At 41.5% G+C, this 24,629-nt stretch overlaps 1 protein-coding gene across 2 annotated transcripts in view; it reads left to right on the top strand.

Moving 5' to 3' along the window:
• ARB2A (ARB2 cotranscriptional regulator A) overlaps positions 1-24,629 on the top strand; it is a 423,598-nt gene that overhangs the window by 283,200 nt on the left and 115,769 nt on the right. The gene's annotated exons all lie outside the window — the stretch shown is intronic.

Here is a 24,629-nt window from a genome sequence, read left to right as displayed (position 1 = left end):
GAATCTGAATGAATTAGTGGTAACATATGGCATGGGGTGGACCCACTACCAAAAATGCATTAAGTGGTTGAAGATGCTTACCAACAAACTCAGTGAAGAAGAATAGATGCAAACAACTCGAGAGTAATATAGACAGTTTCGTTGAAGCTTAGGGAGACAGGTTGTATAATTAAAATAAGGACTTGATAGCCATACAGGATCTCAAGAGTATTTGTCTCTGATTAATTACCAACTCAGTGATCCAGTAGGAAGCCAAGACCGTGAGTTCAGGGAAGAGAGATTGCTATGGCCTAGAGTGTACAGACATTTTTCATGTAAAAGCTTTTGGTTGGACCTGTTGTGTTAGATGGGACTTGGATTATAGGAAGACGTGCAGGCTGATACTCTGGACAAAAGAAAACACCAATGAAGGAGGAAGGGCTGGATGAATCAGAAGATGGCCATTTCATGGGGAACTATGAACAGGCAAGACCAGCCTGTCCACTGAAAGAACAGACGTGGTGGGCTGAGCACCTGAGGAAGCAAGTGGGCTCCAGACAGTTTAATGTTGGTGTTGACTTCCAGCCTGAAAGATCTGTACTTTAGTCCCTCATCTCTAGGTCAGAAGAAAGAGTGACATTTTTCCTGGTTTGGGCTTTCACAGTTTTCATGATAAACACAAAGTGAGTAGTAGTGTCTGATTATGATACAGAACAGAAATGGGTTTCCTGGTCATAGGTGCCAGAGAATGAGCAGAAGTTTTGAACGTGTTGTTGTTCAGTTGCTAAGTTATGTCCGACTCTTTGCAACCCCATGAACTGCAGCAAACCAGGCTTTCCCGTCCTTCACTGTCTCCCAAGTTAGCTCCAAATGATGTCCATTGAGTCAGTGATGCTGTCTAACCATCCAATCCTCTGCCGCCCTCTTCTCCTCTTGCACATGAACCGTTCCATTTAACAACCATAGGAGATAGCTAATCGCAAAGTACTTAAATTTGCATACATGTTTATGTATTTGAAGGAAATAATTTGGAGAACAGTTCAGCTACTAGGTAAAGAACTCTTACGATAACTAAATTTTACCATCATTAATACCTAAGCTTGAACTGAGTTTCACTGTTATTGTAACTAAACTTTCCAGGTCTATCATTCAGGGTTCAGTCAGAGAAACAGACTAGTAGGAGATATATATGCTACAGGGTGTGTGTGTGTGTGTGTGTGTGTGTGTGTGTGTGTGTGCACGTGTGCGTTAATTACAATATATTCTCTTTATTATCAGTGGTTATGTTTTGTGAAGTCTCAGAGAACACTGAATCAGTGAATACTGAATCATTACTCCTAAAGAAAATGCACGATTAGGTTTGGAAGCTTCCAGTCACATTTTCATCAACCGGTCAATGTATATAACTTTGTTTTATGAGTGTTTCTGTTTGAAGATGCCTTGTTTAATATATAGTTGACTCACTAACATTGAACTCACAGTCCACAGCACTAACTCATGCCCGAATAGGACTTACTTTCTCCATAAGATACATCACTGTCTTAACACTTCAGCATGATACTTGGGCACCATTTCAGAGAACAGAATCATCAACAAAAACACAGCAATGTGAAAAACAGGGCACTAAATAGTCTGCAAAAAGGATAATCGTTTACAGTACAAAACTGGATCAAGAATTCAAAGCATGACCTTGCTGGACCTTAGTTAGGGATAAGCCTGTTGAGCAGCTCAAATTTTTTTTTTTTTAACCACGTTCCACATGTGCACATCCACAAATAACAAAACACCATGAGGATTGATTACAAATAAATTTTAATAAGTAGGTGAATTCAGAAATAGGGAATCCACAAATAATGAGGATAGACTGTAGACAGTAAGGGATTTGTTACAGAGGTTTGACCTAGGACTGGATCAGATCTGATTGAGCAGTATCTAGAAGAATGTCAACTTCAATTGTGATGCTAGAGCTGAGTCTACAGAGCAGACAGTTGTTAAGGGAAGATGTTATATAAAGGGGTGACGAGCAAGAATGAGCTGGAACCCATAACCATGAGCTGGAGCCCACTAGGATGGACTTCAGTCTCTGCCAGTTCCTGTGGCTTCTGTCCTTGGTGGTGTGGGTTCCTGAAGAAGCCAGTGCCCTTTGTCATGACGCTAACCACTGCCTTGTACCACCAAGTAAACCGGCAAATAAACTGTGTGTGAGCTTGAAATGGCTGCTGCTTCACTTTAACCCCCCAAATTTCTGACAGAAGTCTCCCTTTTGTACCAGCCTAAACAGAGACTGAACTGAAACAGAGACGTACAGTTTGAAAAGGAATTCTGGGAATCGTAGTTCAACCAAGCCAGAGTGCCTCACTGCAGAACCTCCACAGCTCACCCCTTGTCTGCTTGGCGCTCACATACATCTCCTGAAACCAGACACTCTCCAAACGAAGACGTTAAAGTAGTCTTGCTTCCACTTAACATGATATAACTGTCCTATGTACAACTGAATACACACTAAAAGAGGATGCAATGCCCTTTTTTTTGTCCTTGAATGATGTTCATTCTTCTCATCTTTGATATCCTGTAATTTAATACTGAGAGATAAAGCTAATTACTATTGACACACCTTACATGAGATGATAAGGAATTAGTTCAGTTCAGTCACTCTGTCATATCGGACTCTTTGCAACCCCATGAATTGCAGCATGCCAGCCTCCCTGTCCATCACCAACTCCCAGAATTCACTCAAACTCATGTCCATCGAGTCGGTGATGCCATCCAGCCATCTCATCCTCTGTCGTCCCCTTCTCCTCCTGCCCCCAATCCCTCCCAGCATCAGAGTCTTTTCCAATGAGTCAGCTCTTTGCATGAGGTGGCCAAAGTACTGGAGCTTCAGCTTTAGCATCATTCCTTCCAAAGAACACCCAGGGTTGATCGCCTTTAGAATGGACTAGTTGGATTTCCTTGCAGTCCAAGGGACTCTCAAGAGTCTTCTCCAACACCACAGTTCAAAAGCATCAATTCTTCGGTCCTCAGCTTTCTTTACAGTCCCAACTCTCACATCCATACATGACCACAGGAAAAACCATAGCCTTGACTAGACAGACCTTTGTTGGCAAAGTAATGTCTCTGCTTTTCAATATGCTGTCTAGGTTGGTCATAACTTTCCTTCCAAGGAGTAAGCATCTTTTAATTTCATGGCTGCAGTCACCATCTGCAGTGATCTTGGAGCCCAAAAAAATAAAGTCTGACACTGTTTCCACTGTTTCCCCATCTATTTCCCATGAAGTGATGGGGCCAGATGCCATGATCTTCGTTTTCTGAATGTTGAGCTTTAAGCCAACTTTTTCACTCTCTACTTTCACTTTCATCAAGAGGCTTTTTAGTTCCTCTTCACTTTCTGCCATAAGGGTGGTGTCATCTGCATATCTAAGGTTATTGATATTTCTCCTGGCAATCTTGATTCCAGCTTGTGTTTCTTCCAGCCTAGCATTTCTCATGATGTACTCTGCATAGAAGTTAAATAAACAGGGTGACAATATACAGCCTTGACGAACTCCTTTTCCTATTTGGAACCAGTCTGTTGTTCCATGTCCAGTTCTAACTGTTGCTTCCTGACCTGCATATAGGTTTCTCAAGAGGCAGGTCAGGTGGTCTGGTATTCCCATCTCTTGAAGAATTTTCCACAGTTTATTGTGATGCACACAGTCAAAGGCTTTGGCATAGTCAATAAAGCAGAAATAGATGTTTTTCTGGAACTCTCTTGCTTTTTCCATGATCCAGCAGATGTTGGCAATTTGATTGGTTCCTCTGCCTTTTCTAATACCAGCTTGAACATCTGGAAGTTCACGGTTCACATATTGCTGAAGCCTGGCTTGGAGAATTTTGAGCATTACTTTACTAGCGTGTGAGATGAGTGCAATTGTGTGGTAGTTTGAGCATTCTTTGGCATTGCCTTTCTTGGGGATTGGAATGAAAACTGACCTTTTCCAGTCCTGTGGCCACTGCTGAGTTTTCCAAATTTGCTGGCATATTGAGTGCCGCACTTTCACAGCATCATCTTTCAGGATTTGGAATAGCTCAACTGGAATTCCATCCCCTCCACTAGCTTTGTTCATAGTGATGCTTTCTAAGGCCCACTTGACTTCACATTCCAGGTTGTCTGGCTCTAGGTGAGTGACCATACCATAGTGATTATCTTGGTCGTGAAGATCTTTTTTGTACAGTTCTCTGTATTCTTGCCACCTCTTCTTAATATCTTCTGCTTCTGTTTAGGTCTATACTATTTCTATTTCTGTCCTTTATCGAGCCCATCTTTGCATGAAATGTTCCCTTGGTATCTCTAATTTTCTTGAAGAGATCTCTAGTCTTTCCCATTCTGTTGTTTTCCTCTATTTTTTTGCATTGATGGCTGAGGAAGGCTTTCTTATCTCTTCTTAATAAGGAATAAGAGAGAAGAAAACAAAAAATATTTCCTGTATATATTCATATCAAAATAGGGAGGAAATGCTTATAACCATTACATTCTTCATTTTTTGCAACTGGTCGTATAGCAGGTATGTATAACTGCTTCATTCCATATTCTTTTTGCTTTCAGCAAGCACCTCAACTGGTCATGATTCCTTGCCTGATGGGATGCCGTGTAGCTTCATTCCTGAAGGGTGTGAGCTATTAGCAGTTCTGCAGGAATTACATTACTGTATTTTTCTGTTGACATGAATCACAGTATTCAATAATAACAAGTGTCCTAGAGGATTCCCTTCATCACAGACATACTCATATTTACTGCTACTGTGTAGCAGCAACTCAGTTTTTCCTTAGTAATCAGGATTAGTCACCCTACCCACTATAGTAACACTCTCCATTGCTTGTTCATCCAGTGGTATAAGATGGCAGTTTCACTTGCAGTTCAGTGGAGTCCTTGTTGTGATACCTTATGGAAGCATTCCTCCGGTGCAACCTTTAGACCAACAGAGCCTACAGTCGTGGGAATGGGAAGCAATAGCTTTGCTAGTAGACACCAAGGGTAATGAGGAGAGAAGAGAAGCCAGCCCCAGTTCTACTCCTCCTTCCTAGATACAATATCAGAAACAGGACAGGGCCTGTAACTGAGTTGACTGTTCAGAATGTCATCCCACCATTCTCTGCAGCCCGCTGCTTATGGATAATGGGGAACGTGGTAAGACCCATGACTGTTGGCAAACCTCAGGCCCTTTCTCATCCTCTTGCCTGCTCCCCCTGATGGAAGCCAGCTGCCACGTTGTGAGCACTCATGCAGAGGCCCACATGGCATGGAATCCGTGTCTCTGGCCAACAGCCAGCATGGATCTAAAGTCTGCCAACAGCCACGTGAGTAACCCTGGAAGAGGATCCGAGCCTTGAGATGACACCAGCCTCAGCCAGCACTCTCACTGTGGCCTTGTGAGAAACCCAGAGCCAGTCGTCCACCTAAGGCACCCTCAGATCCAGGCCCAGCACACGCTGAGACTGATAAATGTGTTATCATCATAAGCTGTGAATTTGGGGGGTGCTTTGTTCCACAGAAGTAGGTAGCACAACAGGCTTAACTTAAACTCTGCTGGTCGTTCAAGCCTAAGTGAAAAGAAAACCCAACTTTTTTTGAGCCTCAAGCTTTGCTTCTCTGATACATTAGGGTTTAAGAGTAACTCTTTCAAAAAAGGCACTCTAAAGCTCTGTGAAGACAATTCATTCCAACCCCTGCTCCTCCACTACCTCATTAGACTTTGCTGTACAATTTACCAGAGATAGATTTCCTCTTTATCACGCTCATTGGATCTTATACTAAGTCGTCAGCTCTTGTCTGAGCTTATACTTAAGCTTATACTATTCAGCTCTTCTCTGATCAAATTTTTCTTAGAACAGAGCTTGCTGCTTTCCGTAACCTTCTATTTCTTGTGGTTTTTATTCCAACAAATGTGACTTAAATCAGAAGGCGATTTCACATGCACTCCGCATTTACAGTTATTGCCCACTTTTTGAAAGCTTCCTTTATGCCTCTTCACTTTTACAAAAGACCTGTGTTAGTACCTGTTTTCAATAACACAAAGAAACCTAAAGAGGATTTTTGCTTTCGGGAAGAAAGGCGAAAGCAAAAAATAGCATACAGCATTTGTTTTCAGGGAGCCATCATAGAGGCAGCAAGTCCTGAGCTTCAAGAGTGGGACCACCGAGGTCCTTCCCTGGGAACTACACTCCAAACCCCAGCATCACGTTGCCATAGCTGTGAACTGTGCCTGTGAGCATCTGTGCCTTATCTTGAATTATTTTGGGGCACCCATTAGCAAAATGTGTCCTAAGGTAGTTGCTTCTTCACTTTACAACATTTGGACTTATGAAAGATTTCACGGGAGTTACCCTACTCTCAGATAGTTGGAAGCACCTGTATCCATTTATTACTCAGATTCATTGAGCACTTATGTTCCAGGTACTGCTCTGGAAGCTGGGGACATAGCACTGTCTCCAGCTATGCAGATAGTATAATATCCTGCTATTGTCCCCAGGACATAGCAGATAGTATGGTGACTATCTTTCGCCCCCACCCCAAAAAGGGTTTTTTAAAAAAACTATTTCCAGGCCCTCTGCTGCTTTTGAACCTGGCATCAACACTGTATGTGTGTTCAGATGTGTCTGACACTTTGTGACCTCACGGACTGCAGTCCACCAGGCTCCTCTGTCCATGGGATTCTCCAGACAAGAATACTGGAGGGGTTGCCATTTCTTCCTCCAGGGATCTTCCCTACCCAGGAACTGAACTCACATCTCCTGCATTGGCAGGCGGATTCCTTACCACTGAGCCATCTGGGAAGTTCAGTTCAGTTCAGTCGCTCAGTCATGTCCAACTCTTAGCAACCCCATGGACCGCACACCAGGCCTCCCTGTCCATCACCAACTCCCAGAGTTTACCCGAACTCATGTCCATTGAGTTGGTGATGCCATCCAACCATCTCATCCTCTGTCGTCCCCTTCTCCTCCTGCCCTCAATCTTTCCTAGCATCAGGGTCTTTTCAAATGAGTCAGTTCTTCACATAAGGTGGCCAAAGTATTGGAGTTTCAGCTTCAACATCAGTGCTTCCAATGAACACTCAGGACTGATCTCCCTTAGGATGAACTGGTTGTATCTCCTTGCAGTCCAAGGGACTCTCAAGAGTCTTCTCCAACACCACAGTTCAAAAGCATCAATTTTTCGGCGCTCAGCTTTCTTTGTAGTCCAACTCTCACATCCATACGTGACTACTGAAAAAACCATAGCCTTGACTAGATGGACCTTTCTTGGCAAAGTAATGTCTTTGCTTTTTAATATTCTGTCTAGGTTGGTCATAACTTTCCTTCCAAGGAGTAAGCATCTTTTAATTTCATGGCAGCAGTCACCATCTGCAGTGATTTTGGAGCCCAAAAAAATAGTCAGCCACTGTTTCCACTGTTTCCCCATCTGGGAAGACCAGGCATCAACATTAGGTTGCATCAAATGAGAGAAGAATTAGGGCCAATAGACCCAGCATTTTCAGTACCTGCTTAGAAAAATTGAACGGATTTTCTGTCAAGATCATCAGTTTTACTCAAAGAATCCTTAAAACATGTTGAACATTTTTATGACATGATCAACATTATTATGACATGATAAAAGTGGAATTTTAAAGAAGATTAATTTAGTAAGTGAATAAAAGATAGGCGCAAGAAGCCAGCAGCAATAGACTCGGCAGGATGTGACAGTAAAGCCAGTGTACGTGGCTGATGGTGTGACCTGAAGTAGTGGCAGTGGGAACAGAGGGGATAAGAGAGCAGTGACTCAGGAAGAATCTGCACTCCTTGATGATAAACAGGTCGGACATGGAAGCTGTGGGGAGGGGGAAGACAATGATAAACTCCAATGAAAAGTAACTTGAATAATGAAAATGTCATTACCAGAAGTATCAGGGAGCTTGAGGGAGAAATCAGTTACGGGCAAGAAATGATGAAATTGTCTTCAGTCAGTTCAGTTCAGTTGCTCAGTCGTGTCCGACTCTGCAACCCCATGAATCGCAGCATGCCAGGCCTCGGTGTCCATCACCAACTCCCGGAGTTCACTCAAACTCATGTCCATTGAGTCGGTGATGCCATCCAGCCATCTCATCCTCTGTCGTCCCCTTCTCCTCCTGCCCCCAATCCCTCCCAGCATCAGAGTCTTTTCCAATGAGTCAACTCTCCGCATACAGTGGCCAAAGTATTGGAGTTTCAGCTTTAGCATCAGTCCTTCCAATGAACACCCAGGACTGATCTCCTTTAGAATGGACTGGTTGGATCCCTTGCAGTCCAAGAGACTCTCAAGAGTCCACACCACAGGTCAAAAGCATCAATTCTTCGGTGCTCAGCTTTCTTCACAGTCCAACTCTCACATCCATACATGACCACGGGAAAAACCATAGCCTTGACTAGACAGACCTTTTTTGGCCAAGTAATGTCTCTGCTTTTTAATATTCTGTCTAGGTTGGTCATAACTTTCCTTCCAAGGAGTAAGCATCTTTTAATTTCATGGCTGCAGTCACCATCTGCAGTGATCTTGGAGCCCAAAAAAATAAAGTCTGACACTGTTTCCACTGTTTCCCCATCTATTTGCCATGAAGTGATCAGACCGAATGCCATGATCTTCGTTTTCTGAATGTTGAGCTTTAGGCCAACTTTTTCACTCTCCTTTCACTTACGACCTACTTAATTGAGGTAATGATAGTGGAGGTGATGACAGGAAATTCAAGTAGAAATGGCAAATATTGTTTAAGCACCTTTGAAACACTTGAAATTCTCTGATTAATAAGCCTGTTACCATCCTTTAAAATGGTAAGATTATTTGAAGTTTTCAATGTATACCAACCACAAGTTAATGATGGATGTCCAGACTATCCATTCAATTCAGTGAAGCCTTTTTTCCCCCCAGATTTCTAACTTATGAAGTCTTATAGCAATATGCTTTCCATCTTTTGGCTAGAAGTTTCATGGTCAAAGCAATGAAATTACCTATAAAAATATATACTCATCTAATATTGTATTTTTTCCTTTATTACTAAATATGTTTCCCTTTACCCAAAAAATAGACTTAATGCTCATAATAGCTCCATTTTATGAATGTTGTTTACCTATGCATATATATTTTAAAAACAGGTACAGTACAATTTTTTAATTGTACTTAAAATATCACTGATAATTATTTTCAGTACATTCATATTGTTTTTATTTTCCTTTGGAAAGCAAATGTGCTTGACAACTCTACACTTAAGAATTGGCAGTAGTATATCTTATACTTAAAGTGAAGTCTAACTTTTCAGTTATTATAACATATAGTGAATGGTGGATATTTGAGGGATCTTGAATACATGCCAAGTGACTGGTTCCCCCACGTTTTTATATTAATAGTATTTCTTACTAGTAAAAATGAGCCCATTGGAAACATTGTTATTCAAAGAAACAAATAGTCTATAGGATATATTTTATTGTATAGCCCACATTTTGGTTGTTTACGTTTTTTATAAAATGACAACAGCAAATATCTGCCTTGATTATCAAATATTATGAAATGTTACAATGACAATTTTTTAATATCTGCAAAGATAGTTTAAGTTCTTCAAGAAGAAGGTACTTTGAAAAGGTAATATAGCTATATATTTTCATTAGTCACTTCAGAATTCAAGGTTGTCATTTATTTAAAACAATTGATTATTTTATTCCTGTAGGAATGGAAAAAGCATTTGCAGGAATATTTTCCCTCCCATTCCCCTGTCTCCATTCTTATTTTTAAACAACAAATAACTTAGTTATTCATGTTTTTCTGTGTTCTCTGTGATACTGATAAGGGTCACGAAACCATAGTCACAGAAAGATAGAAAATATCATGAAGCAAGCAAAAGGAAGACTAATAGTCAAAAAGACAAATATTCAGTAGAACACGGAAATCAGGAAACAAAGCTAAAAGAAACTAGGGTAACAGTAAAAGATGAAATTAGAAATGATCTTATATGGTGTGTTGCTTGCCAAAAATAGCTAATATAATTTTTGACTATGCATGAGGAGACATTCTTCCAGGTGAAAGGAAGCAAAGTGGAAATATTTGAAAGCAAACAAGGTTTCAGAGCACGATATCTCCTGACTTCTTACAGGTCTAGGCACAGCTTGCTTCAGCTGGCCCATGACTGACAGGCCACTCTTTGCCAGGCGGTTCTAACTGGACCTCAGCGTAAGAAAGTACTGCTGCCCAAGCCTGCATACTTTCAGCTCCCTCTGAATGTGCTCCCCTCCTGCCTCTTTGGGTACCTGCTTTCTGTCCCCACACATTCATTCATCAAGAATTCACCGTGGATCAAACGGTGCTCCAGGTGCCAGGGACACAGCAGTGAGTTACAGCAGATAATAGTCCTGCCATGCAGCTTATATTCTAGTAGGGAAGACAAACAGTAATGAAAGGGTAAATAAAGAGAATGTATATATTAGATGGGCTGCCCAGGTGCCGGAATGGCGAAGAATCTGCCTGCCAGTGCAGGAGACACAGGTTCCATCCCTGGGGCGGGAAGATCCCCTGGAGAAGGGAATGACAACCCACTCCAGTATTTTTGCGTGGAGAATCCCACAGACAGAGGACATTGCCGGGCTGCAGTCCATGGGGTCACGAAGAGTTGAACACAGCTGAGCGACTGAGCACACACGTATATGTTAGATGGTGGCCATGGATAGGAGGAATAGCAGACAAGAGGAGAAGACCTGCGGTGTGTGTGCGTGGAGGGGGAGGTCTGAATCGTTAGGAAGGCGGCCAGGGACGGCCTCTTGGAGAAGATGACACTTCGAGGACATTCCTTCCAGTCCTGATCTTCTGCCATTCCTCACTGATAAAGACAGTGCATATTTTCCTGTCTATTTAAAAACTGTAGAAATCCTTTTCCTACACTTTGGGGTATCTACTTAGCTAATGAAATCATTGAAATCGTTGCTTGTATACCCTCACAGCAGTCTCTTGTTCTGAGTTCTTGAAAACCCGACCTTCTCCTCAGGTCCCTTTACCAGTCCTCTAAGCTTTATGGTAACCAAAAAGCACAGTTATCAGAAAGTTTAAGTCATCCCACTCTCCCTTAAGCAATGCATACAGAAAGGTGTAACATCTGTATGGCACTCTGGGGGTTGTATGGCACACAGTGGTCATGCTCCTGACTGACCTCACGCCTGAAGGGTGAGAGGATCAGTATTTCCATGTGCCTGTGAGCTCTTGTGCCAGGCACACAGAATGGAAAGCTTTTACCACCTGCCATTAAGGAAATACCTGAACCCAGATTCATTAAAGCTGTACGGTCTAGATGTCTGATTCTTGTCCATATATTCCCTCCACAAACTTGTACCCATCTCATTTGTTCTCACCCTTGTCGTGGCTTGAGATAGCCTTTATTTATTATTTCAGCTTACTTAGAACACTAGATATAAACGTAGGTACCTCAAAATTTAGAAAGGTAACAGTATAAATGGTAAAAAAAGAAGTAAAGGGTGAGGGAGAAAGAACCATAGTGGATGTCTTAAGAAATTAGAATTAAACTTGAAGACTTACTGTATTTAGATGATCCTGTCTTAGTCTAGATGTAGAAGGGGACCATTAAATAACATGTTACCTGTCAAACCCCATTTCCCTACTGGAACAGGATGTGGAAAATAAGCAATTTCTAGGTGAATTTGAATTATAGAAAACCTGCTAATGAAACCCCAATTTTTCTTTGCTTAGATGATCCAGACTATTTACACTGACTAAAATTACTGAATATTTGATAAATATTCACTTCAGTTTATTGCCGAAAATACATGTTGAGGAAATGACACTAAGGAGTCCTGTCTTTCCCTTGTTAGTGACTAATCACTTCCTTCTAAAGATAACAATGAAAAGTCAACCGTAATTGCTTCTAGAATGTGGCATCATTCCGAATGTGTAGATGCACTGAGTTGTCTAATATGTTTTTAGACATAGCTCAAATTAAGTAGGCTTTTGAAAAGTCTATACTTTGTCTTGTAAACTGCCTTTAAAATTCAAGGTATACTAGCACCTGTGGTACTGTTCCGCTTTTGGCTACTTGTACTGCTCAAGAATTCTAGCACTCTGCTTCCTTCCATTCAAAGGATATACATTCTAATTCTTTAAGTGATGTTTTCATTTACTAAATAGCACTTTTCAGGCAGTTTTTGTTCTTTACTGTGGAATTTGCCTTATAGCTGTTATTCATAGGTTGGTTTCCTTATTCATTGTTCTATGCTACCTTATAATTATTAGTTAATATTAGGGATGAGTGTTCTAAAAGTTGACCCTAGAAATTTTTGTTTTTTCAGTGAATCATTCATTGTAATTAGCTGAAATCTGGAGCTTTGGGAAAATAACTGATTAGTGAATCATTTAAAATAATCTAAATAAATGTATAAATACATATGTGCACGCTTAATCAGGGCCAGTATTATCCTGTGATTTTGGCTTTTTCAGTTTTCAAGTAATCACAGTGAATATAAGTAGTCTCACTCCAGAAATCTCACTTTATTTTTTTTAATTTAAATTTATTTATTTTAATTGGAGGCTAATTACTTTACAATATTGTATTGGTTTTGCCATATATCAACATGAATCTGCCACGGGTGTACACGTGTTCCCCATCCTGAACCCCCCTCCCACCTCCCTCCCTATACCATCCCTCTGGGTCATCCCAGTGCACCAGCCCCAAGCATCCTGTATCCTGCATCGAACCTGGACTGGTGATTCGTTTCTTATATGATATTATACATGTTTCAATGCCATTCTCCCAAATCATCCCACCCTCTCCCTCTCCCACAGAGTCCAAAAGACTGTTCTATACATCTGTGTCTCTTTTGCTGTCTCGCATACAGGGTTATCGTTACCATCTTTCTAAATTCCATATATATGCATTAGTATACTGTATTGGTATTTTTCTTTCTGGCTTCCTTCACCCTGTATAATAGGCTCCAGTTTCATCCACCTCATTAGAACTGATTCAAATGTATTCTTTTTAATGGCTGAGTATACTCCATTGTGTATATGTACCACAGCTTTCTTATCCATTCATCTGCTGATGGACATCTAGGTTGCTTCCATGTCCTGGCTATTATAAACAGTGCTGCGATTAACATTAGGGTACACATGTCTCTTTCAATTCTGGTTTCCTCGGTGTTTATGCCCAGCATTGGGATTGCTGGGTCATAAGGCAGTTCTATTTCCAATTTGTAATCTCACTTAAGAAAAAAAAAATTAAAAATAGCCACCATGTTTTTTTTTACAGCTTTCTGAACCAATTTGTGAAAAATTCATCAAAGAATCTGGCAGTAAAGGTGACAACTCTCCTTTTACTGAGCTAACTTTTCCCTGAAAAGATAAAAAGATTTTAAGTAATTATTTTGGAATACTTGTGGCTAAATAACCAAATAATATGAATTTAAATCTGTACTTGAAAATCGTGTAAGTTTTGAGCTAATCTGTGAGAGAGGGTATTTTTACAGTTCCCGCAACTGTGTTTCATGGGTCTCAGTGCTGTGTCCCCTAGTTGTTGGAAAAGTTGGGACCAGTGATGCCTAAGACGGAAATCTCCATCCTTTGACCATGTGTTAAGCGTTGACGTCCCTCTTGTCCTCTTTTTCTCCTCTCCTCTCTCATCTGTCTGGGTCACTGCTCTGCATGGTCGCCTTGGTCTGCATATCACTCCGACTCTCCTTCTGTCATCTGGTTTAGTCTCTACGTGTGGCTCTTATAATTTTTGTCTTCTGTGTCTCCCTGGCTTCAGTCTCCCCCACGCAGAGATGCTTTGTCCTCAGCCTGCGGAATTGCATCTCGCCCAGCCCACCGTCTCTGCCTGCCCCTTCCTGACCTGCGTGTTCTTCCCAGGCCCACTGCCCTTCACCCTCTCTTTGACCAGCCATGTGATAAGTCCCGCCCGTCTCCACCTTCCTGCCTGCCTGCTCTGTCTTGTCACAGACAGACATCAAGTCACCAGCAATAAATCTGTCTACTGGCAGAAATACACCCCCCCAAACATACCCACCCCTTCAGAGAAACTACATTGCTTTCTAGTAGTGATTCAGAACTTCAAAATTAAATCTTCTCTGTTACTGAAAAGAAAATTCAAAGTGAACATTAGGCATCAGAGATAGGTCAAAAAAAACCTAAGATGTTCTATGTTATCAGCACTTTAAATCAGGGCTATTTTTTTTTTATATATACTTGAAAATTTTATTTTATTTTTATTTTTTTATAAAAACTTTACAAGCTGATTTTATTTATTTTTTTAATGTTTTTGTTTCATCATAGTTCTTAAACTGTAGTCCTTCTTTAAACAAAAATAGTTCTACTTAATGAAAAACCTTTGAAAGATAATTTGATCAGTGACTCCATATTAACACTGATTTAACTGATATATGATGTCTAAATATTCTTTGAGAATTGGTTCTAGTATTTCCACCCTTATTATCTCTATCATAATGTCCCCTTGAACTATACATATTTCACCCAAGTATTTAAATATGTTCTACCAATTGAGACATCATGTACCAGCTAGTTTATTCATGTTTTGAATAATCTCACGGTACAACCCTTGACAAAATTCAGTTGTTTTACATGATTTCTTAATTTCTAAAGTATTACAGAAGTTACTTGTTTAAAATTGGAGCAAATAAACATATACTTCATTGTAAACTGTTTGTAGCGATGATCTTTAAAAATGAGACTTGTGTAAGAGACGATAAATTGAAATCTTCTAATAACCTTCTAAAATCAATAGTGGCTTAGAGATTCTTTTGTTTTTAGCTAGTTTCAGACATTTTAAAAGAGCAAAGTGAACTTTTTATTTTAAATAAATGGCCTTCAAAGAAATTTAGAGTCTAAATGGAACCATACCTTTCCTGCTTACTTTCTAGAAGAAAATTAATTAAATTTAAAATAAGACATTGTTAATTTAAGGCCACAGATACAAATAGTTAAACAGATGTGGGAAAGCTATTTGTGGAACTACATGAAGTGTGGGTTGAGTTTTATAATAAAAAGTATAGTTTTCCATAACCATTGTAGTTTAGATTTTTATAGCACTTCTCTTTTGAAGTATTAATCCCTCAGCATTATTTGGTTTTGCTTTTCTTCAGAAATAATATCAAGCATACAAAATCAACACAGGCAACAAAACTTAAATTTTAGAAAATCCCCAATTAATTTGTTATTGATTTAATTATTTCCCCCTAAAATTAGAGCCTAATTCCATGTCTTACTTCAAATATGAGTTATTCTTGCTTCTCTTGGGGTAAGAAATTAACTGTAAATATTCATTCCTTAATTCTGCAAAGATTTTTTGAGCACTTAATGGGTACTCGGCGCTAGTCTAGACTCTAAAGATCGCTACATATGACTGTTGTCCCTCTCGGAACTCATAGTCTCCTAGAACAAAAAAGCCTTTTGCTCACTGCAGGGATTCTTTTTGTTCCTAATCACAGGTTGATCATGGAAATAGGTGGAGAGGAAGGTTAAGGACTTAGGAACTCCTTCAGAAACCCAAGAGTAAATCTTAGTTCACTGACACCCTCCTTTATTAAATGGTAAGCCCACTGCTATCTAAGACCTACATCATCTTTTCAAAGAGTCTACCTGTCTTCCCTGCTACTGTGAGACTCTGACATTGATTCTGTGTTTCAAATGGATGTGTTATTTGTCATTTCAAAATTCTTTAGTGGTAGTGTCAGCATTTATGAAGAAAAGCTTTGGATTTAACACATCTGTGAGAAATTTGTATTCTCCCAGATGTGTGGAGAATTAATTCTATTTCATGGCCAGATGAAAATCTACAGTCATACTGCCTGTAACGTGAAGATCATACTAGTACAGTCTCATTGGGTTGTGATCAGAATTAAGTAAAATAATCTTTCCAGGACTGTTAAAATAGTACCTGACATGTAGTCACAACTCATTGAATGCATGGTGGCCTCACTTTGCATGGTTCGAATACACACAAATTTCGGTTACCATAATTTAGTTAAATAACACCAAACCCCCAAAATAAGGTTCAGAATTTCAGTTACCATAATCTATTTATTATTAGTAACTGCGTTAAGTACAAATATCGATGCAAATAACAGATGCACATCATGGTCCATTTCCAATCATATCACTTTTTAAAAAAAAAAAAAATCTGTTACTGACTGAGCACTGCATATCTATTATTCAGTTCATACTCAGTAGCACTATCTGTATTTACAAAAACGGATGGTCAGAAGAGAGATCCGGCCAACGGAGATGAAAGTGAAGCAAAGACATAAAATGCTGGAAGTGCAATTGGAAAGCACTGTGACGAAAAGATGAAAATATCCCAGAGGAAGTGATACTGGCAGAGAAACACTCCACATCAAATGAACCCTCAGAGATATTTCATGACATTGGAAGAGTGAAGGATAAAATGTTGGAAGCTGCTCCACACTTGGAGTGTGTCAAGTTCGCCAAGACACAAAAAAGATTTGCTTGAACTGTATCCTAAGTTAGATGACAAGGAAGAAAGCGCTGTTCAGACTTACAAACTACTCTTAGTAAGTTTTTTACAAAGAAATAAAGTATCTTAATTGTCAGTGTTTTAAGGTTTTGAGATGCAGTGTACTAAGTATAATGTCTTACTCTTTTTTTTATTCCCCTACCCTATTGCTTTTCAGTGTTATAACAAAAAAAATTCAAAGATTATGGAACAACCACAGTTTCGTTTTTTTTTCATTGATTATTATGATCACTTTGCCTGGCTTCAGAGGATTTTTAGTGTTATGACAAAAAAAATTCAAAGATTATGGAAAACCACAGTTTCGTTTTTCCATTGATTATTACGATCACTTTGCCTGGCTTCAGCTTGTCTGGTCCTCTGTGTAGTCCTCCAATACTGTGCAAAAGCAGGAGCTTCCTGTTGTTATTCGAAACGATTTTATCCAACAATCAAGTACAGTAGTTTTAGAAAAATTGTTCTTTACTTTCCAGTATTTGAGAATTAAAGCTTCCTGTTATTTCTCTTCTGCTTCCATCCTTCTGTTTCCTGGATTATCTAAGTCCTGCTTCTGGTTGCGTTTCACCATCCCAGCACGTCCTATACACAAGTACAGTCTTTAAACTCCTCCATTTTCCTACTCTTCAGCATTCTCCCTATTTCTTCACTCTTCTAATTTATTTAAATTTCACCCTGACCCTTTCCCTTTCATTCTCCTCCCTGCTAGGTGCTGTATTCTATAGTGTCCCTGAAAGCCTATCCGTTCTTTAACGCACTGGCCTCCTTTCAGACCATTCCTGCCCTAGAACATATCCTTATGAGAAGCATCTATAAATTTATTGGTTTCTTTTTTGTGCTTCATCTGCATTTGTGTCAATAATAAAAGATAAAAGTCTTTCTTGAGTTTAAATTATTACAAGAAATTCTACTACTCTGATTTCTTAGAGAGATTTCAAGGACATTCACAGAGAGGCCCTGAGCTTACCATGGTAATGGAACCAAAGTCAATCAATTTGGCATCTCCTTAACCAAAAAGAAATTCTCACAGCACCTAAAAGAGTTGCATCCTGTAAACAAATTCCATTCGACTTCTCACTCCCTTCTCTGAGCCCATGTCACATCCTGAATTACCGGTTTCATTGTTCATAAGCCATCATTTCTGTTAGGTGTATTTTGCTGTGCAGTGTAATGGAAAATGTTTTCTCTAAACAAGTTGTGTGCGAGCTCAGTTGCTTCAGTCATGTGCGACCCCTTGCGACCCCGTGAACCTTAGCCCACTAAGCTCCTCTGTCCATGGGATTTTCCCAACAAGAATACTGGAGTGAGTTGCCGTGCCCTCCTCCAAGAGGTCTTCCCGACTGAGGGATAGAACCCACGTCTCCTGCGTCGCAGGCAGATTCTTTACCACTGGGTCACTGGGGAAGCCCTAAACCAGTTGTGTATCTCTTACTTAAAAGTGTCAGCAGAGTACAAATCTGAATGCAGAAGGTGGTGACTGCACCCTGACTAGAATAATCAATGTAAGAACATCCTTAAAGCCTTTCTTCTGTAACAATGGCAGACTCAGCTGAAAAGTTTGTTTAAATCCTTCTCGGCACAACAGGAACCTGAAACTTTATCTGCTTGTGACTGCCTTTGAGTATACCTGACTCATCCCCATAATGCCCTTCGGCTCAGCCCTGCTCAGCTCAGCTGCTCTTCCTGCCTTCTACAGATATTTTAAATTCTTCGAGACTTCAGGTGAAGGCTACAGGGTTTTTATACTTAATCCTATTTTAGAGCACAAGAAGTCCAGAGCTCACCAATATCACAGATCTACAGAATCAAATGGAACGTTTTTCCTCCCCATCCTCTAAGTCTCTCTGTAGTCTCTGACTTTGTGATTGTGTCATATTTGTGTCATGAACATTACTTCTAAGCCACAGTTATATCACAACAGACTTACTTCTTACAATAACAAGAACAGCAACAAAATGAAGTAAAAAACAACAACAAGAAGTCCTTCATCTTAATCAGAAATTAAGATCAAGGAAATTCTGCGTTGGCAACCCACTGCATTCTAGCTTTTCTCTGCGTTTTCCAAGAGTAGAAGTATCTTGTCACCCACAAATGGCTGTCCTTTCACCCTTGTTCCTGTCCTCCCTTATCTCCTTTGCAAAACAGTGCTCTCGTTATCTGTTTTGTGAATTCATCTCATAGAGTAAATAAGTGACTAAATAAATTTATCTCATCGAGAATAAATGATTCTTTCCAGTGACTACGCTGATGTGATTAACTCTTTCCGTGTTGTCACAGCTTCGTGTTCTTTCTGTGGGTACCTTACCTTCATGCACCTGTTTTTCTTAACCGCCTAATATACCTCCCACGTCTCACTTTTTTCTTACATAGTTTTCTACTTGAAAATCCACCTAGAGAATTGACGGGTTAGTTGCTTCGGTGTAATTTGAGGTCGTGTCAGTCAACTAAATTGTGATGTGTGGTGGTAACTGTCTCTCTGTAAGGTGGCAGGCGTGCTCCCTTACTGGACGGCCGTCAGTTCTCCTGGGTTTCTGACTTTACTTCCTATGTCCAGAGAGGGACTTCCCAGAGACTGGTCTCTCGATTTTGTCTCCTGCCTTTGCCTTCTGTCTCCCTAACTAATGGGGCTTTCCAGGTGGCGCTAGTGGTCAAGGACCTGCCTGTCAGTGCAGGAGACGTAAGAGATGCAGGTTCAGTCCCTGGGTTGGGAAGATCCTCTAGAGAGGGCATGGCAACCCCACTCCAGTACTCTTGCCTGGAAAATCCCAGGGACAGAGGAGGCTGGTGGGCTACAGTCCACAGGGTCACAAAGAGTCGGACATGACTGAAGTGACCTGGTGCACACACACTCGCTCCTTGACTAATGTCATTCTTGGGGACCTAAACCTGCCCTTCTGGTGACAGTCCCTTCATACACTGATGCCTGGTCAATACACAGTTATTAGGATACCTGCAGAATGGGAAAAATGATACAACTGGCTCCACCTAGTCTGCCAGGCCCTCTCTGTCGGACTTGTACGTTATTCTTAGATCTTCTGATGTGCTCTGTTGATGTAATTACATTCAAGAAGTATGTTTTGGAGCCTCTGCTGGAGCATTGAAGCTCCTCGCGTATCCTTGAGCAAAGGCCTGTCCTGTGTCTGGAGCATGAGCAGCTCTGGGGCTGATGCATTTGGAGAGATGTCGAAGCAAGGACCACCTTCCTCGTCACCAGGCAGCTGCTCAACAGGATGATGCAGCTCAGACCCAGACCTCCCTCACATCCAGGTGCCTGTAGGGACGTCACCATCCCTGCAGTGCTGGGGATCGCTCCTGTATTAGCACATATGTTTGGCACATAAGTACAGAATGAATGTCCTACGGGAGGTGCCATATCTCCTGGGTGGGAGCTTAGACGGGAAACCCCAGCTGACTGTTTAAAGCAGCCGGTGTATCTGAGTGGAAAGGCCCCAAGTTCAAAGAGGAGGGAGCACTGAGCTCACTGTGGTCCTGGATGTGTGGGCAGTTTTTCAGAGAAATGAAATGTGAACTGAGACCTACAAGGATGTGCTTTGTCTCCTCTGTTTTTGTTTTTGTTTTTTTTTTTTTTTTTGCTTCTTACCATCAATGACCTTGGAAGTTGGCTTTGGCCCTCTTAGAATAGAAGCTATTTAAGAAGGGGGCTTCCCCAGTTGCTCAGTGGATAAAGAACCCACCTGCCAATGCAGGAGACACAGGAGATGCAGGTTCAATCTCTGGATCAGGAAGATCCCCTGGAGGAGGAAAGGGCAACCCGCTCTAGTACCCTTGCCTGGAAAATGCCATGGACAGAAGAGCCTGGCAGGCTACAGTCCAAAGAGTCACAAAGAGACATGACTGAGCAGGAACACGATAAGAGGAACTTAAAGACACAAATCCTGATGCTTTGTGTATTTTGCTTAAAACTTAAATTTCTCTTCATTCCAAAGATCCTAGCAGTAGAAACCTGTTAAATTCTCTTTGGGCAAGTCTTTGACTGTCCTGCTGTCCTGATGGTTTCTCTTCTTCTCCATTTAGATTATAAATACACAAGGCCTGGGACCATGTGTTTCTTATCCTGGCTTTATAATTCCCCATGGATAAGACTAGCCTGATTCTTACATTGTAATCTAATCGCTTCCTCAGAGGTCTTCGTGTTTGTTGAAGGTGATGGATTAGCCTCTCAAGCACCCCAGCCCAAACAGTGGCTGGCTGTCTTGGGCATTCCCATCATCTGCCTTCCCTGATCTCTATTTTTGTTCCAACCAAATACGCTCCTGCTTTTTTCCCCTGATCACCCCCTTTCTGTAGGCCATTAAATATACTTTTAAGGAGATGTCAAGACTTCTTTTAAGAATATAAGTTTTTAATTGTAGCAGCACATATGCATAAACAAGGAGACAGGCACAATGGCAGATGAAGACCAAGTAAGAGAAAGCCTTGAGCATACCCAAGTGAATTAATAAACCCATCAGGCTCATATTGCCTTACTTTTTAATTTAGTAAATGTTTGTAGCTACCATGTTTTAACTCAGTTAGTATAATGAAGCTTTCCTCAAATTAGATTGGACTCATTTTTTCCAATTCACTAAAAACATTTTTATTCAACTATTGATTTTAGACAAATTATGAACTATTTCCCTGTGGTTTTCTTTCTCGCAAATGGGCTAGTTTCACTATGTGAGTCTTAATTTATATAATTATTCTCTTTTATTCTCTTTGTGTTCCGCCTTTCATTGTGTTTAGCAGACACTTGTTGCTTTTTAATTTAAAAAAAAAAAAAACAGCATGTAGGTATACCTGGAAAAATAGGTATCAGTGAAATTTTGTATACTGCAAACTGTTTTCCATGAACTATCATCTCGAAACATAAGTCAAGGCAACTAAGGAAGTCTTGTCATCGTGAATGCTGCTGAGATTCATTTATTTAACATTAAACATATCTCTTGACTTCCCGCTTTGTGCCAGGTACAGTTCCAAGTGCTAAAAATCTATAAATAAGCCAGACAGACAAGGACTTTGCTCTTCACCAGCATACATTCTAGCCAGGATTGCACCAGAGATGCAGGCATTAAACAAATAACCAAATACACAGCCTGTAGAGATGGCAGTTGATTTCTTGATTCTTTTTCCCGCTCCCATGGCTTCAAGGCCGTATCTACAGCCTAGTGTTGACTTCAGTTTGGCCTCACAGGACTAATACCCCCTCTACATAAGGGCCTTGTTCTAGTACAGGAGAGAAAGGACAGAGGCACCCTGCAGGGTCGAGTTTCTCCTTGTTAAACTGAAACTAGATGTGCGTCACTCTCAGAATTGTGGAAGTGGGGATTCCTTCACTCATTCAGCGAATGTTTATTGAGCAGTGTATCACCCAGGGTTCTATTATGTTCCAGGCTTTATAACACCTACATGTATGCCCTTAAGTATGCCCTTAAGTACCTAGTCAGAAAGTCAGAAACATGAAATATCTAATTACTGATAAATGTCATAGTAAAGAACATACATCAAGTACCTGGAGGGGACCACAAAAGCAGTAACTAACTCTGCCTGGGGGAAATCCTCACCATAAAGTGTCCTCTAAACTGTGACTTAAAGATGGACTGGAAATACAGCACGCTTCATTTATTCAGGAAATGTTTACTGAGCCAAGCACAGCTGTGGGCCGTGTAGACACAGCAGTGAGCCAGACAAAGTGCCTGCTCTCTTGGCAGCGGAGAGACAAACAATATGCCAAAGGATAAATAAGTGTGTATTAGGCAGCAATGCTTGCTGGTATTAAAAAAAAAGTGGGTTGGTAAAGGGAGCAGAGAGTGAAAGGGGTGCCGTTTTACAAAGCGCGGTCTTGGAGTCTTCTCTAACGAGATGGCGTTTGAGCAGAATCCTGAATGATATAAGAGAATGAGAATGGCAAGTAGGAAGCTGTTTCTGAGAGAAAGGGAGGCGTAAAGAAAAGCGTAATAGCCACGAAAAGCATGCCGTGTCTATTACAAAGTGAAGTGTTCTCACTGAGCGTGGATGGAATAAGATGGGGTGCAGAGAGCTTGGGGGAGTGTGGTGGACGAGGCTGGGAAAGGAAGAGCAGGAAAGCACTGTGTTCTATACTCAGGAATCTGAATTCTCACCTTGTTGATCAGGGAAAAGGGGGCTAGGTTTTTTGGGGGGGGGGGAAGAAAAAAATGACATGATTAGATTTTTTTTCATTTAGTTGGATTTGGGGGAAATTAGCACAGCCATGAAAGATTAACTTGAAAGGAGATCCAGAGGAAGCCAACTATAAGATTATTGTGATATTGCACGTGAGGAATTATGTGACCTAAACTAAAACAGTAAGGGTGAGGCTAGAGAGGAGATGGTAGAATTCAACTGTTCCAGGAGACCCACCACGTGATATCTGAGGCCCTCATGCCCTCCAGAGGATGAGAAAGGTCGAGAACAATTCCCGGGTTCCAGTATTGTATGACCGAGTGGGTGGCATTGCCATCCACCCGCTCAGGGAGCCCTGGAGGAGAGGCAGGCTTAGAACTGCATGTAAAGAATTTGATTGAGGGCAGTGGAGAGTGTGTGTGTGCACGCGCACGAAGTCACTTCAGTCGTGTCTGATGCTTTGCAACCCTGCAGTCCACCAGCCTCCTCTGTCCATGGGATTCTCCAGGCAAGAATACTGGAGTGGGTTGCCATGCCCTCCTCCAGGGGATCTTCCCGACCCAGGGATCAAACTGGCTGTCTCTTGCCTCTACTGCCTTAGCAGGCGTGTTCTTTACCACTAGCGCCACCTGGGAAGCCAATGGGGATCGCAGCCTGGAAATGAAAAGAAATTAGGGCCAGAATATAGATTTGGCTAAAGCTGAAACTCCAGTACTTTGGCCATCTTATGCGAAGAGTTGACTCATTGGAAAAGACTCTGATGCTGGGAGGAATTGGGGGCAGGAGGAGAAGGGGACGACAGAGAATGAGATGGCTGGATGGCATCACCGACTCGATGGACCTGAGTTTGAGTGAACTCCAGGAGTTGGTGATGGACAGGGAGGCCTGGCGTGCTGCGATTCATGGGATCGCAAAGAGTTGGACACAACTCAGCAACTGAACTGAACTGAACTGACTGAGCGTTTCATGGAAATTTAAAACAGAGGTGTGCCAGAAGAGTAGTCAGCATTGTCAGATACTATAGAGAAATTTAATAAGATGAAGACTTTAAAAAGGCCATCAGATTGGACAGTTGGAAGGTCACTGATGACTTCATCAAGAGCGGTATCACTAGATGTGGTTTAGGGTAGAGCCTCCTCGTGGTTGAGTTGGAGAGCAAATGGGTCATAGGCTGCGACCGTCCAGCCAAGATCACTCTTCTCTCTCCTTTACCAGAGCTCCTCCTTGGAAGCTGAGATCTGATCTTCTGTTCCACCTCCCTCCTTAAGCTTTCTCCAACCAGGGCGTCGGAGCTTGGACCGTGATGGAGGGACAAATATTCTAAGATCCTTGGGTCTCTAGTGGGAGAGGGGAACCTGATGTTGGTGAGCAAGGTATCGTAAAGAGTGTCACAGAACCACAGGAGGGACCAGCCCAGAGACCCGTCTCGAGAGGGGAGGAAGATGAAACACGTAGGTCTCTGTGTATGTGGAAACTCTGGACCAGGGAGCTGAGGCAGGATGGGGAGCAAAGGCCTCAAAGGACCGGTGAGTCAAGCATGGCATTAGCCAGGAGACTTAGCCCCCGGTGAGAGAGTGGCATCTGACAAAGCGTGGGGGTGGGGAGCAGAATCTGACAGTAAACTGATGTTCACTGGAAATTCAGGGAAGGATGCTTCGTTTTCCTAGGGCACAGGGACTTGGCAGCGCTTGTGATCTTGAAGATAGCAGGAAGGGGACAGTTAATGAATTTCAGATCAGATCAGTCGCTCGGTCGTGTCGGACTCTTTACGACCCCATGAATCGCAGCACGCCAGGCCTCCCTGTCCATCACCAACTCCCAGAGTTCACTCAGACTCACATCCATCGAGTCACTGATGCCATCCAGCCATCTCATCCTCTGTCGTCCCCTTCTCCTCCTGCCCCCAATCCCTCCCAGCATCAGAGTCTTCCAATGAGTCAACTCTTCACATGAGGTGGCCAAAGTACTGGAGCTTCAGCTTTAGCATCA

This window comes from Bos indicus, chromosome 7, assembly GCF_029378745.1.
Source record: "Bos indicus isolate NIAB-ARS_2022 breed Sahiwal x Tharparkar chromosome 7, NIAB-ARS_B.indTharparkar_mat_pri_1.0, whole genome shotgun sequence".
NCBI classification, from domain to species: domain Eukaryota; kingdom Metazoa; phylum Chordata; class Mammalia; order Artiodactyla; family Bovidae; genus Bos; species Bos indicus.
This window is presented reverse-complemented; position numbering and strand designations above follow the sequence as displayed.